This window comes from Salvia hispanica, chromosome 4 (genome assembly GCF_029641045.1).
Source record: "Salvia hispanica isolate PSC_SH4W2 chromosome 4, Shi_PSC_v1, whole genome shotgun sequence".
Lineage (NCBI taxonomy): Eukaryota > Viridiplantae > Streptophyta > Magnoliopsida > Lamiales > Lamiaceae > Salvia > Salvia hispanica.
The window spans coordinates 34911570-34923842 of record NC_142695.1 but is presented as its reverse complement, the minus strand read 5'-3'; the positions used below and the strand labels follow the sequence as shown (position 1 = coordinate 34923842).

Here is a 12273-nt window from a genome sequence, read left to right as displayed (position 1 = left end):
ATTTTTCATCGAAAGAAGTTCAAGGAAGTGATGAGGACATTATGCAAATATGGCTTTGTGGAACATTGAAGATACATTGCACCTTAAACTCTTGTCAACTTGGAATTTAGTCTTTATTTGTTAAAGAAAAGTCAATTTCCATCTCGGCCAGACATATTGTTAGTTCATTTTTATTTTGTGGAAAATTGAAGATAAATGCACCTTAATTGCTTGTCAATATGTAATCATGTAAGCAGACATCTTTAGCTTCGGAGTTAGTACTATTTAAAATTGTAAAGCAGGGAACACATATATTAGAAGCTTTTACATGAAACTAATCTGTAAAACAGATTAATAGAATTGGTCTGATATAACAAAGAACAGTAGAATTGATACAAATTTCATGTGAGTTCTCCCAATCAGGACAAATCTCTGCTTTCTCTATTCATCTGGCCTCCAAGTCTGTAATGGTGAGTGTATCATTCTCCGACTCAATACGTCGTGATGTACTACTTCTCGAAGGACTGCAACTTCTTTCCATAAAAAACCCGGGTTCTTTTGGTTCGGGCAAAACTGCTCCATCACTTCCTAACATTGAAACCACGGACGACATGTTTGGCCTATCATCTGCGAATTTCTGAACGCATAATAACCCCACTTGCATGCATCTCTTCACTTCACACTCCTTAAATGTATCATTCAAACACTCATCCATCAACTCCAAAATCCTGTTTTCTTTCCATAGTATCCATGCCTGCCACAAATATAGCCAGTTAAGTTGTGTGAGAATGTGTGTGATTGTACTTATAAATGAAAATGTATATTATACATGGCCCAAGAGGTTAACAAAGTAATCCGAGTCTCCATATCCTCTGTTCTTTTTTCCGCTCATTATCTCCAACAAAACCACTCCAAGACTAAAGATGTCAGATTTCACCGAGTATTTCCCATCAATAGCATACTCCGGTGCCATGTAGCCACTGCATGAAAATATTGATCTCATAAGTCAATTATAGAATAGATTGAAGCTATTCAATCGCTGAAAGTAACCTTACTATGTCCCAACAACTCTTTTTGTTCTAGCAAGCGCCTGATCCTCTTCAAAAATTCTAGCTAAGCCGAAATCTGAAATTTTCGGAGTTAAATTTCCATCTAGTAAAATGTTGTTCGTTTTGAGATCCCTGTGTATAATCTTTAATCTGGAATCGTGGTGGAGATATAGCAGTCCCCTTGCGATTCCCATGATAATGTCATAACGCTTAGGCCATGTCAAAAGTGTTCTGCGATTGTAATCTGCAACGCCATGCAAGTGTTAATGATGGATGCATTTTTTCTTTCAGATATGGCAATGTAAAAAAATGAAGAGTAAATCTAAAGTGTACCAAAAACAAAAAGATCCAGGCTTTTATTATGTAGGTATTCATATATTAGCATCCTTTCCTCTTCTTCAATGCAACATCCTAATAGTCTGACAAGATTTCTATGTTGAAGTTTTGCAATCACCATAACTTCATTTCTGAACTCTTCAAGGCCCTGTGTTGAAGATTTTGACAATCTTTTAACCGCGACTTCTTCTCCTGATGGCATGTTCCCCTGCTTATGCATGTTAGTCTACAAGTATTGTTCAACTTCTGCACATTAGAACATTACCTTGTAAACAGTACCAAAACCTCCTGCTCCAATCTTGTTTTCCATTGAGAAATTATTTGTTGCTTTCACAATAGTTGTCATTTTGATCACAGGCAATTCCAAATCCTCTTCCTTGCTTTTTACTGTGAAAAGGGCATGATGAAATAAGAAGTGCTTCAATATTAGCTTGAGTTTATGCTTGACTATTATTACCTAGGATCTTTCGCCTTGCCATCAAATGTAGACCTCCATTAATAAAGGCTGAGACGACAGCACCAGAAGCAATTGATATCAGTATTAACTTCAATTTCTTGTCCTTATCCTCCTTTAAACCCTTGTTAAAATCTACAGCCAAAATTACGAGTCGATGTAATTAAGAGTAAAGGGAAAATATGAGGACGTGAAAGGTTATGTCGTTGAGATCGCATTCCATTATTTCATTCCATCAGGTCCATCATAAACCCAAGCAGCTTGTATTAAAGTGACGTACCTAGTTCAAAAGCTGGCACACGGATATACATGTTTTGCTTGCTATCTGCTGCAGTGAGTTGTTTGGTATCAATGAGATCACCAAACCACATCAAGCAGCCTATGTCTCCGTTGGTGATGAATGGATTAGCGTATGCAACACAACTACAGTTTTTGGAGCACTCGGTTTCACACTCACCGATGCTCATTGTTGTATTCAACCAAAAGCTGAGCACATCAGGATATTTAACCCCTCTAACCTGCACAAATCCATCTCCTCCAAGGCAATTCATTGGTTTAGTTCTAGTGCATCCGCCCGACCAATCTTGAAGGTCCCAATCCTTTTGGAACTTTGGGGCATACCCCCTAAAACACTGGCACTTGATTGGCCTGTCAGATCTGCAGATTGAGTTAGGACCGCAGCTAGCATATTCATCGCACGTATCTTGAGGAAATGAGATGACATGATTCCACTTGTCTCTTCCGGCATTCATGGTATGGCGCTGGAGTGAACCAGATGTATCCAATGTAGTTCTTACTGGAATGGAGTTCTGGTACGGCTCTCCTATGGATATCAGCCTCTCTTGTTTGAAAACCAAGTCTGGTTTGTAAACGGAATTGGGAAAGCGTGTGCCACCACAAAAATACATCCCATTCCACAGTCCGACTCGGTATCTTATTCTTCCGCCTCCTCTCACAGTCAGCACTTCAGCCAAGCCTCGGTTTTCGGATCTTATGAACAAAGTCACCGGGAGAAGGATCATCTGGACTTGTCCATGATGTCAAATACTTTTCGACACCAGTGTCAATATCGTCCACCATCGCCATTCCTGGTATTAAGGTGTCTGTTGGATAATCAAAACTCTGCCATAGGTACTCTTCTGTTGTTGTGCTCGTGTCGTCTACAAGAACCAAGTTTCCCGAGTCCAGGAGGTGTAACACTGGATTTGAGGCCACCCTCGATGAATTAGCCAACCAGATGATGCTTCTGCCACTGCTTATAACAAGACTTGCATTTTCAGAAATCATCAAAACTGGTGATTCTGAGGCAGTGATGGGATGGTTTCTGTTGGCAACCCACACTACAACATCTGGTGTGTTCCTGTACCATATTCCCAGGAATCTCTCCAATGATTTTCCAGGTGAAAAAAAGCCGATTTCGAAAACTTGGTTTTGAGAGATCAAAGTGTGGCCAATAACAAGGTTTTGATTTGGAAAAAGACTGTCATCTGCTCCAACTATTAAACTCAGAAAGGGGGACAAGTGTAGCAAGGAGCAGAGGATTGTAGTGACAAAGAAGAGTGCCATGTTCAAATCCAAATTGGTATTGTAAACAAACAGGGAGCAGATAAGCCTGAATGTGTGGTTTGAACAATGATGGTGACATCAAATTAATCAGGAGGCGTGGCCAGTTAGAAAGGGAAGTATTAATCAGGAGGCGTGGCCATGTGTTGCACTAGTATTAGTCATTGACTAACAAATGTCAACTTCAATCAGTTATAGTGATACAAACATGAATTGTTTTCGAGCATATCACTTTTCTCTTAAGATTTGGGTCACCACAAAAGCAAATATTGGAACACAAATTTACCACATGCTTGACAAATGACACTCTCGCTTTGCACCTAGATAGATTATTACGTAATTTTAATTAATTGAAACTTGACCTTTAATTCTTGTAAATTAATTCCATTAAAACGTAGTACATGCGTTAATAACTAACTAAGTTTTTCTTATAATTATTTCTCGATTTTCATAAAAAAAATTATTTTCCAAATTTTGGGTATTACTACAACTAGTATCACCCACGTGCGTTGCACGATCTATTTTATTTTTCTCGAGTTAATATTCATATTGTTGATTAATAAAAAAAATATGAAAAACGATATAGTTATACGAACTTTAAAAATAAAAATAAAATAAATATTTAATACATATTTTATTGTTGTTAATTTAAATATTAATAACAAATTCTGGAGAGATTTTTTATTGTATTACGTTAAACACCAACGGAGTAATAAATAATATATTTATTTTAATTAATTATTAAATTACTTAATTAGAGTAGTATATATAAATGGTAATTTATTTAATTATGGAGAATAAAAAACGGCTAAAACTTTAGAAAAAACATTCAAACAACATAATTGACATTATCAATATTTTGGAAGAGATCACAGCTTCTACCTCTGCACCACCACCATTGCCCTTTCATTCTTCATATTTGTTTCCCCACCGTAGATCGGACGCTAAAACCGTCGATCCTTTCTTCAAGAGATCATTATGTAGATAGGCTAACCTACTGCTAATGATTTTGAGTTAAGTTTTTGGTCTTGTATTTATAGAATCGTGCATTGAACATTAACCATTATTTATAACATCAATGGTCATTAATATGGTCATTATGTTGTACTGAAAAGTCAAAATGGAATTTTATTATTAGGATTATGGATTTGTAACTGCTATTTAAACGACTAATTTGTATTTGTATATGACAAAATGACATATATTACTGCGATTGTTGGCGGTTACAAATGATGTGGCTAAGGATTAATGACATATTGCTATTTAAACCACATTAATTTATTTTACGGTTTTTTTGAAGTATGACAAATGACATATTGTTGCTATTTTTTTGCTAGTTTTTGAAATTACCGTCCTCTTAAATGTTTGAAACTTTGAATTGCATAGGACCTATTAAATCTAAATGACATGTTAAATTCTCCAAATCATTGTCCCACATCGGTTTGGTGATGATCCTAGCTTCTCTATATAAGTGTGGATAACATTCCCCCTTATGAGGCCTTTTAAAGGGTGAGTGGCCCATTTTTAATATGGTATCAGAGCAGGGCCCAAGTCGATGATGGTTTATCTCTTTATCTCTTCTCTTGCCTACCCACGTGATGGAAGTCCGATGTGTCATTCCGGCCCACACGTGAGGAGCGTGTTAAATTCTCCAAATCATTGTTCCACATCGGCTTGGTGATGATCCTAGCTTCTCTATATAAGTGTGGCTAACTCTCCCTCTTATGAGGCCTTTTAATAGGTGAGTGGTGCATTTCTAATATGACAGTTACTAAACATCCATGCACATTTATTATAATTATTTTGTAGAATGCAGCCGGAAATTTGTAGCTGATTTTAGGACTCATAAACCCCATTTTATAAATTGATATCCATAGCTGAATTATCAATGCACATTTATAATTAATTTTTATGACCTTTCATGTTCTACATTGATTATGACATGTTTTATAAATTTTCAAATCCAACCTATAATTTATAGATATTTTAAAATAAGGCCAAAACTCGCCTTTTATATATGTATAGATTTAGAGTCCAGGTTAAAATTGGTCTCAACATTACGCTTTGCTCTATCTAAACCCTAAGTAACGGTGAACAACTTTTAATTAGATTTTGACAGGATTAGGGATTTAAATTAGAATATTTAATTTTTTCAAAAATAATAAAAATTTCATTCATCTAAAAAGCAGCAATTCGACCCCAACAAGCTGCAAAAATTCGGCCAATAAACTCCAAATCTCTCACCAAATTCATCCAGAGTCAACACACATTAGCCAATTTCACAATCTGCAACATTGAAATGCCCCCAAAAAATCCAACCCCAAAATGAAAAAACCTTTATTGAGCTTCTTCGCGGGCCGCTGAAGGGTGGCCTTCTTCCTTGACAAATTGGGCGTGACTCCGCCGGTGGAGGCGGTGCCGATGCGGATGAAGGCGCTGGAGGGGGCGAGGCCTCGAGCGCGGCGTCGGTATCGTCCTCAATCATCAGGGAGAGGGCGGGGGAGTCGGAGAAGTGGAGTGGGGTGTATTGTGAGACTTGGCCTTCTTCATCGCGGGGACAATTGGAGATGCGGCGGCGGAATGAGGGAAGGAGGAGGAGCGTTTGCTGGGGTTGGTGGTGGAGGTTGGGCGTGAGACATAAGAGAAAGTGAGGAGAAGCTCGAGTTGGAATCAATATTTATTTGTTTTGCATTTTGTGTGTTTCAATTCATTGTTTAGTACTAAACCCTAAACCCTAAACCCTAAACCCAACCCTAAACCCTAAACCCTCCTCGTCCCCAATTAAGAGTCACACTTAAGAGTCACACTTCATTTTTATCATAAATGGTAAGTAGGTTTCACATTCCACTAACTCACTTCACTCGCATTATATTATAAAACCAATATAAAAAAGTGGATTCAATATTCCACTAACTTTTTCAACCAACTTTTCTTTACATTTCTTAAAATCCGTGTCCTGTCAAAGTGTGACTCATAATCAGGAACGGAGGGAGTATTTTAAATTAATTAGTTACTAATAAAAATTAAGGGCGCTAATAATCGTAAATTAAATTAAGAGTTTAATCTGGTCAAAATGTAATTAAAAATTGTTGACTGTTACTTTTAGATGGAGCCGTCCAAAATAGTCTGATTTCGGCCCGAGTTGAAATGTGTGAGATGCAATAATTCAAAACTGAATGTTTAAAACCAAAATTGCTAAATGATCATATGTTTAGGACCAATTTTAGTCTTTCCTTTATAATTTACAATTTGTTTGTGTTCCAAAATGATTGTTGCATGAGATCCTACGGTGACCTCCCACCCTGGTATCTCGTTGTGAGTTGCTGCTCGATTTCGCCTGAGAAGCAATGCTAGCCTGATGTAAAATTATAAATGGAAGAAGGTATTGAGGCTGTGTTTGGTACACAGAATTCAAGCCATGGAATTGGAATTGGAATTGGAATTGGGAGCTTCAATTTCAATTTTATTGTTTGGCACCGGAAAGAAAGAAAGAAAGAAAAAGAAAAAGAAAAAAAGAAAGTGAATTTGGAATTGAATTATAATTCCAAAGTTTGAATCCTAATTGGGTCAAAACAAAAAAATGGGTCAAACCAATTTCATTCTCCCTCTCTCCCTCATCTCTCTCTGCGACAGGAACCTAATCTCCCATTCTCTGGAGAGCTTCCCTCGTCTCACTACAATCAATCAGGTATTATTCGGCATCGAAAATTTGTTATTATTATCACCATCCTGTGTTGTGCTTGATTTTGTTTCAATTTTTTTAAATCTCCATTTTTGCAGATCTGTCAAATTTTTGTTCAAATTGATTGTAGTTGTTAGCTAGGGTTGATTGTGTTATTGTCTCGAGATTGAGGGTTCTAGGGTTTTGTTAGCTAGGATTTGATTGCCACATGCTTTATGAGGCTAGTAATTTTACTAACTCCTAGAATCAACTGAGTTGTGTCACATAAATAGAAAATAGAAAGTTGATTTCTTGATCATTTGATCTTTGTGGATTCATTTGTAGTTGTAATCAGCCGCCACTTTCCCAATCATATTGAACACTATTTATTTATTACTAGTTAAATAGTTAAGCCATATATTAGTTGGTTAATCATGGAAGCACGCCCTTCACCATAATTGTATATTTCATGTGACATTTTGAAGAAGAGGTCAGTCTACCGCCCTTGATACTCATTCCGCATCTCACCACCAGAAGCTGCAAAATTACAAAAGCCATCTTCCCAAACCAATATCCTAATCCAACAAAATTCATTACCACTAATGCATCAGTTTAGATGTTACTGCATCAGTTTATAGATTGCTAATGAACCCTTTGCAAAGTTGATTGGTTTGGTTGATAATATCGGTTTGGAGGGATCTTGATTACAACCGTTACGTTGTTTACTGATCCAGATATCCTAGCCTCATAAAGCATGCAATAATCAAAAACCAAAAACTTTATCACCGCCTCCGCAGCACTCTCTTGCCGCTGCTGTGAATCGACTCCACGTACACCATCACCGTGATCGGTCTTGTCTTTATTCGTTCTCTTGGCAGGAGTCAGCGGATGGAGACGTCAAGGCCATCCCGTCGATGTTGTGAGTCTCGGTATTCAAGCCATGACAACAAAATGAAGTGGCAGTCTAATTGAATGGTGTAATAATAAACTATTTGAATGAAATATATATACAAGCATTTGAAGTCCTACTGGAATGAAGTGAAAATCTTGTCCAATGAAGTAAAAACTTTTTTAAATGAAATAATAAATCTACTGAAATGAATCATATTTTTTTAAGTGAATAAAGTAAAACTCAGTTCAACGAATTCGAATGAAGCATGTGTTGAATCATTTCAAAACATACTGGAAGTAAGTAAAACATAGTACTATAGTTTCAGGGTATCATGTACCGAAATAAAGTAATAAATCTACTAGAAGAAGTAAAATGAGCTTATAATGAAAACCGAAATAATTTTTGCACCAACGCATCTCATCAAAAAACTAGATATAATGGCTCTAGTTTGGTCTCTAGTTCAGTTTTTAAAAGTAGTTCGACATATATCATAACTCTAGATGACTAAGTATAGATTATGATGGTAAATTAGTGAAAGCATATAAATTTGGAAACCTTGTGCGAAATATAAACTTATCAAAAATTAAAACATACTCCCTTCATCCCATAAGAGTACGCAGTCTTTCCTTTTTAGTCTGTCCCATAAAAATATGCACTTTCCAATTTAAAAACTCTTCTATCTCTAATGAGGTGGGACTAGGGGTGGTGAAACGAGTTGCCCGCGGATATCCGCACCCGACAAGTCGGGTACCCGTACCCGATTTTAGCCAAATGTGTTGTCCCAATACCCGCCCCACAACATATCGGGATTATGTTAGAGTTTGTATACTAGAAATCACGTTTCGAGTGATTGAATACTGTAAAACTCTTATTTTATTTTCCAATGAATAAAACAGATTATTTTTGTCATAATGTTGTTATGTTTTACATTAGTGGATGTTAATGCATATTTAAATGTATAAGTTAACTTAACAAAGTCTAAGTCTTTGTTTTAGTAGTCCGGTTGTGGGCAGCGTCCACGTTAAGGTAACACGGTCAGTTCTAAACAAAGAAAAAGATGAATTTCACAACCTAGTTAGAATTTGACTATCCATCGAGAAAGGTTGCAATGTCAGTCCGCATATTTCTAAGCCTTACTGAAATAAGATGACATTGGTGTGGTATAGCACTGAACGGATCTAACAGCAAGACTTGTCCTTATGCTATCTACTGAAAGGCGAGGTCTTGATAAATATTTGTTTCTTAATCAATGTAGGTTAGCATTGAGCATACGGTATTGATTATGCATTACTTTGACCTATCAAATGGTGCGGGTTTTTCGTAACCCAATGATCCTGATATATTGGGTAGTGGTGATCAATATCTAGCGGTGCTGAGATTGCTATTATATTGAATCGTGTGCGAGCTGAGTTTTGTTTGATAATGTCCTCAAGAGGAGCGCGAAACAAGGTTTTATTATTCGGAACCTAGTTAGTTGGAGTTTGATTACTCTATGAATAATAAATAAGCGTTTCATGTTAAGTCCACTCTTGGAATTAATAAGAAGTTAATTAATTAAGTCCATAGCAGACATTAATTAATTAATGGACATTTTTATCTTAAGCGCGGGAAATGAAAGTTAAACGAAAACCCGGATTACTTGTAATTTCGGATTTGGATGGGGAGAGTTCAATATTACTTCTGTAGTGGCTGCTCGTAATATTCCAATTATAACTTATATTAAATTGTGGGTTCAATTTAATTAGTAAAAAGTAAATTGGATGAGCCCATATCTAAAACCTTCTGTAGATCCCTGTCTGGGCCCAAAAGGAACTTAATATAAATAGGAGAATAAAGGAGACGGAAATATAACAATTTTTATACTTAAAATTTTCGAAAATTTCGAGCTCCTCTAGCTAAAGAGGAATTCGAATTCTACTCATATTCCCAAAATGATTTCTTCTGTCTTCTTTAAGTCCTAGTATTCTGGTGAGATCAGCCCACACTGATATCCAAAGTGCATAATATTCATGGATTGACTAACACAGAAGTTCAACAATGGAGTGCATTGTTATTCCTTCCGTTCCCTATTAATAGTTTCATTTTGACTCGACACAAGTTTTAAGAAATTATTTAATTTTATAAAAAAAATGGAAAAATGTGTTAGTGGAATGTGTACCCCACTTTTGTATATTGATTTTATAATAGAATGTGAATATGATGATTTAGGTGAAGGGTGAGGTCCATTTACTTAAAATGGAAAAAATGTAAATGAGGCTTTAAATCGCGGACACCCTAAAATGATAAAATGAGATATTATTTCATGGACGGAGGTATTAGACAATGCGGACGCATGACGCTTTTGTTTGGGTATGACATCCATTCGTGCGATAGAAATTTATGTACTCCCTCTGTCCTATTCATGATGCTCATCTTTCCTTTTTAGTTTATCTCACTCAAGATGTCCACTTTCTATATTTAAAAATAAATCACTATTTCCTCATTAAAATACTCACCTGTCGTCTATGTTTCTGGTGGACCTTGTTCCTTATTCTTTTGTGGCTGTGATGTCGTCTATGTCGTCTACATTAGGACATGCCAAAATTTAAGAGATGAGCGGGACTTCATTCTTTCTATATCAAAATTTAAAACCTAGACAGACTTGCACAAAATTTTCAGCTACAAATTGTTTTCAAGCATGCACAGAATATATTCACACACTCGAAATTTGGTCTGAATAATTAGACAAACACAACCAAGAAATTCAAACCCAATTCCTGGACGAAGACCAACATCTATGAATAAATCCAAAACTAATAATATGATAATTGTAAATAAGATAAAATAAGTACTTCTTCCGTCTCATTAAGATGTCCACTTTTTTTTTAATTTATTCTATTAAAAATGTTCACTTTCTATATTTGAAAATAAATCTCTTCCTTCTTTGACTTTATTAAAATATTCAATCATCTTTTTCTCTCTACTTATTTTATGCTATTTAAAAATATGAACATCTTGAATATGAAGGAGAGAGTACTTCGCTGAAATAAAATAGGATAATCTTGTATATTCATGTCAAACAAAAAAGCTCTAAGTGCATAAAATATAATTCATGGGTAGACTAATTCAAAAGTTCAACAACACATTGCTATTAGTCAATGCGGTCGCTTTTTTAGGCCATGGCAAGACAAGAAAATAAAATGATCCATCTAACATCAACCATTCATCATATTGGATAGATCCCACGCTTATTGGATAGATCCCACGCTGTCCCTTCATATATGCAAATAAGAGTATTATTTCTTTTCAACACAAATTTTAAAAAATATTAAAAAAAATTGGATGAAAGATAGTTAGTGGAGAAGTGGATGAAAGATAGTTAGTGGAGAAGTGGACTTGACTTGTATATATTAGTTTTAAATGATATATAAGTAGAATAAGTTGATGGAATATGTGACCTTTTACCATTTATGGAAACAATGAACCGAGACTCTTATTCGGGGACGGAGGGAGTATAACTCAGTTTAGTCGTACCTCTTTATACTCCCTCCTCCACCAAAAAAATAGTACTACTAATTTCATATTTGTAAATGATACGAGTTTTAATGAGAAATCAATAAAGTAAGAGAAAAGATGAGAAGAAGTGAGTAAAGTAAGAAATCTAAGAAAAAAAATCGGGTAAAGTATGAGAGAGGGGAAAAGTGGTTATTAAAGAGTAATTTTCCATTTTAAAAAATAAAACTATTTTTTTGGACATAACAAAGTGGCTAAACTATTTCTCGGCGACATATTTAGGAAAAAGTGATTAATTTCTCCGACCTTTCAAAATTTTGGATTAAACACGTTGTCGTTTCAATATATGGGATTGAGGCATGTGAATTTTTTATAATAAGAGATTCTTGATTATTTTTCCTTTTTATATCTTTTTTTCTTATTATTTCCTTTATAACATGTATATATGGATTGACCAATCTTTCCAATAATATTTCCACCCCAATCTATCAAATGAAATTTGAAATTTCTCTCATTCTGATCAAGGTCAATTAATTTAAAACAGTCAATTCCCATGACGGCTCTATGTGTAACTCCCAAATTGCGAGAAAAATCAGTCGTATTTGACTAAAAACATACCTCTATTCGCAGACCCAAATGGAGGAGATTAGGGGCTAAAGCCTTTAATGAATTTATTTTTTAAATATTTTTCTATTAATTTTTTTTAATTTATTGATGTTTAGTTAAATTATTATATAACAGCTCTTACAAATGATGTAAATTGTCCAAACATAGTATATTAGAAATAAAAATTAGAAATCTCAGCCCCTACTGATGTACTCCCTCTGTTCCATTAGAAATGAAACGT

The 12273-nt window shown here is 35.4% G+C and overlaps 1 pseudogene across 1 annotated transcript; it reads right to left on the bottom strand.

The window, feature by feature from the left end:
* Positions 1-270: 270 nt before the first annotated feature.
* On the bottom strand, positions 271-3437 carry LOC125196590 (G-type lectin S-receptor-like serine/threonine-protein kinase At4g27290; annotated as a pseudogene). The gene is made up of 6 exons (XR_016137704.1): positions 2099-3437; positions 1822-1953; positions 1630-1751; positions 1362-1572; positions 1035-1272; positions 271-959 (listed from the first exon to the last, which is right to left on the bottom strand). The product of XR_016137704.1 is annotated as a G-type lectin S-receptor-like serine/threonine-protein kinase At4g27290 (transcript).
* Between the last annotated feature and the right edge of the window lie 8836 nt (positions 3438-12273).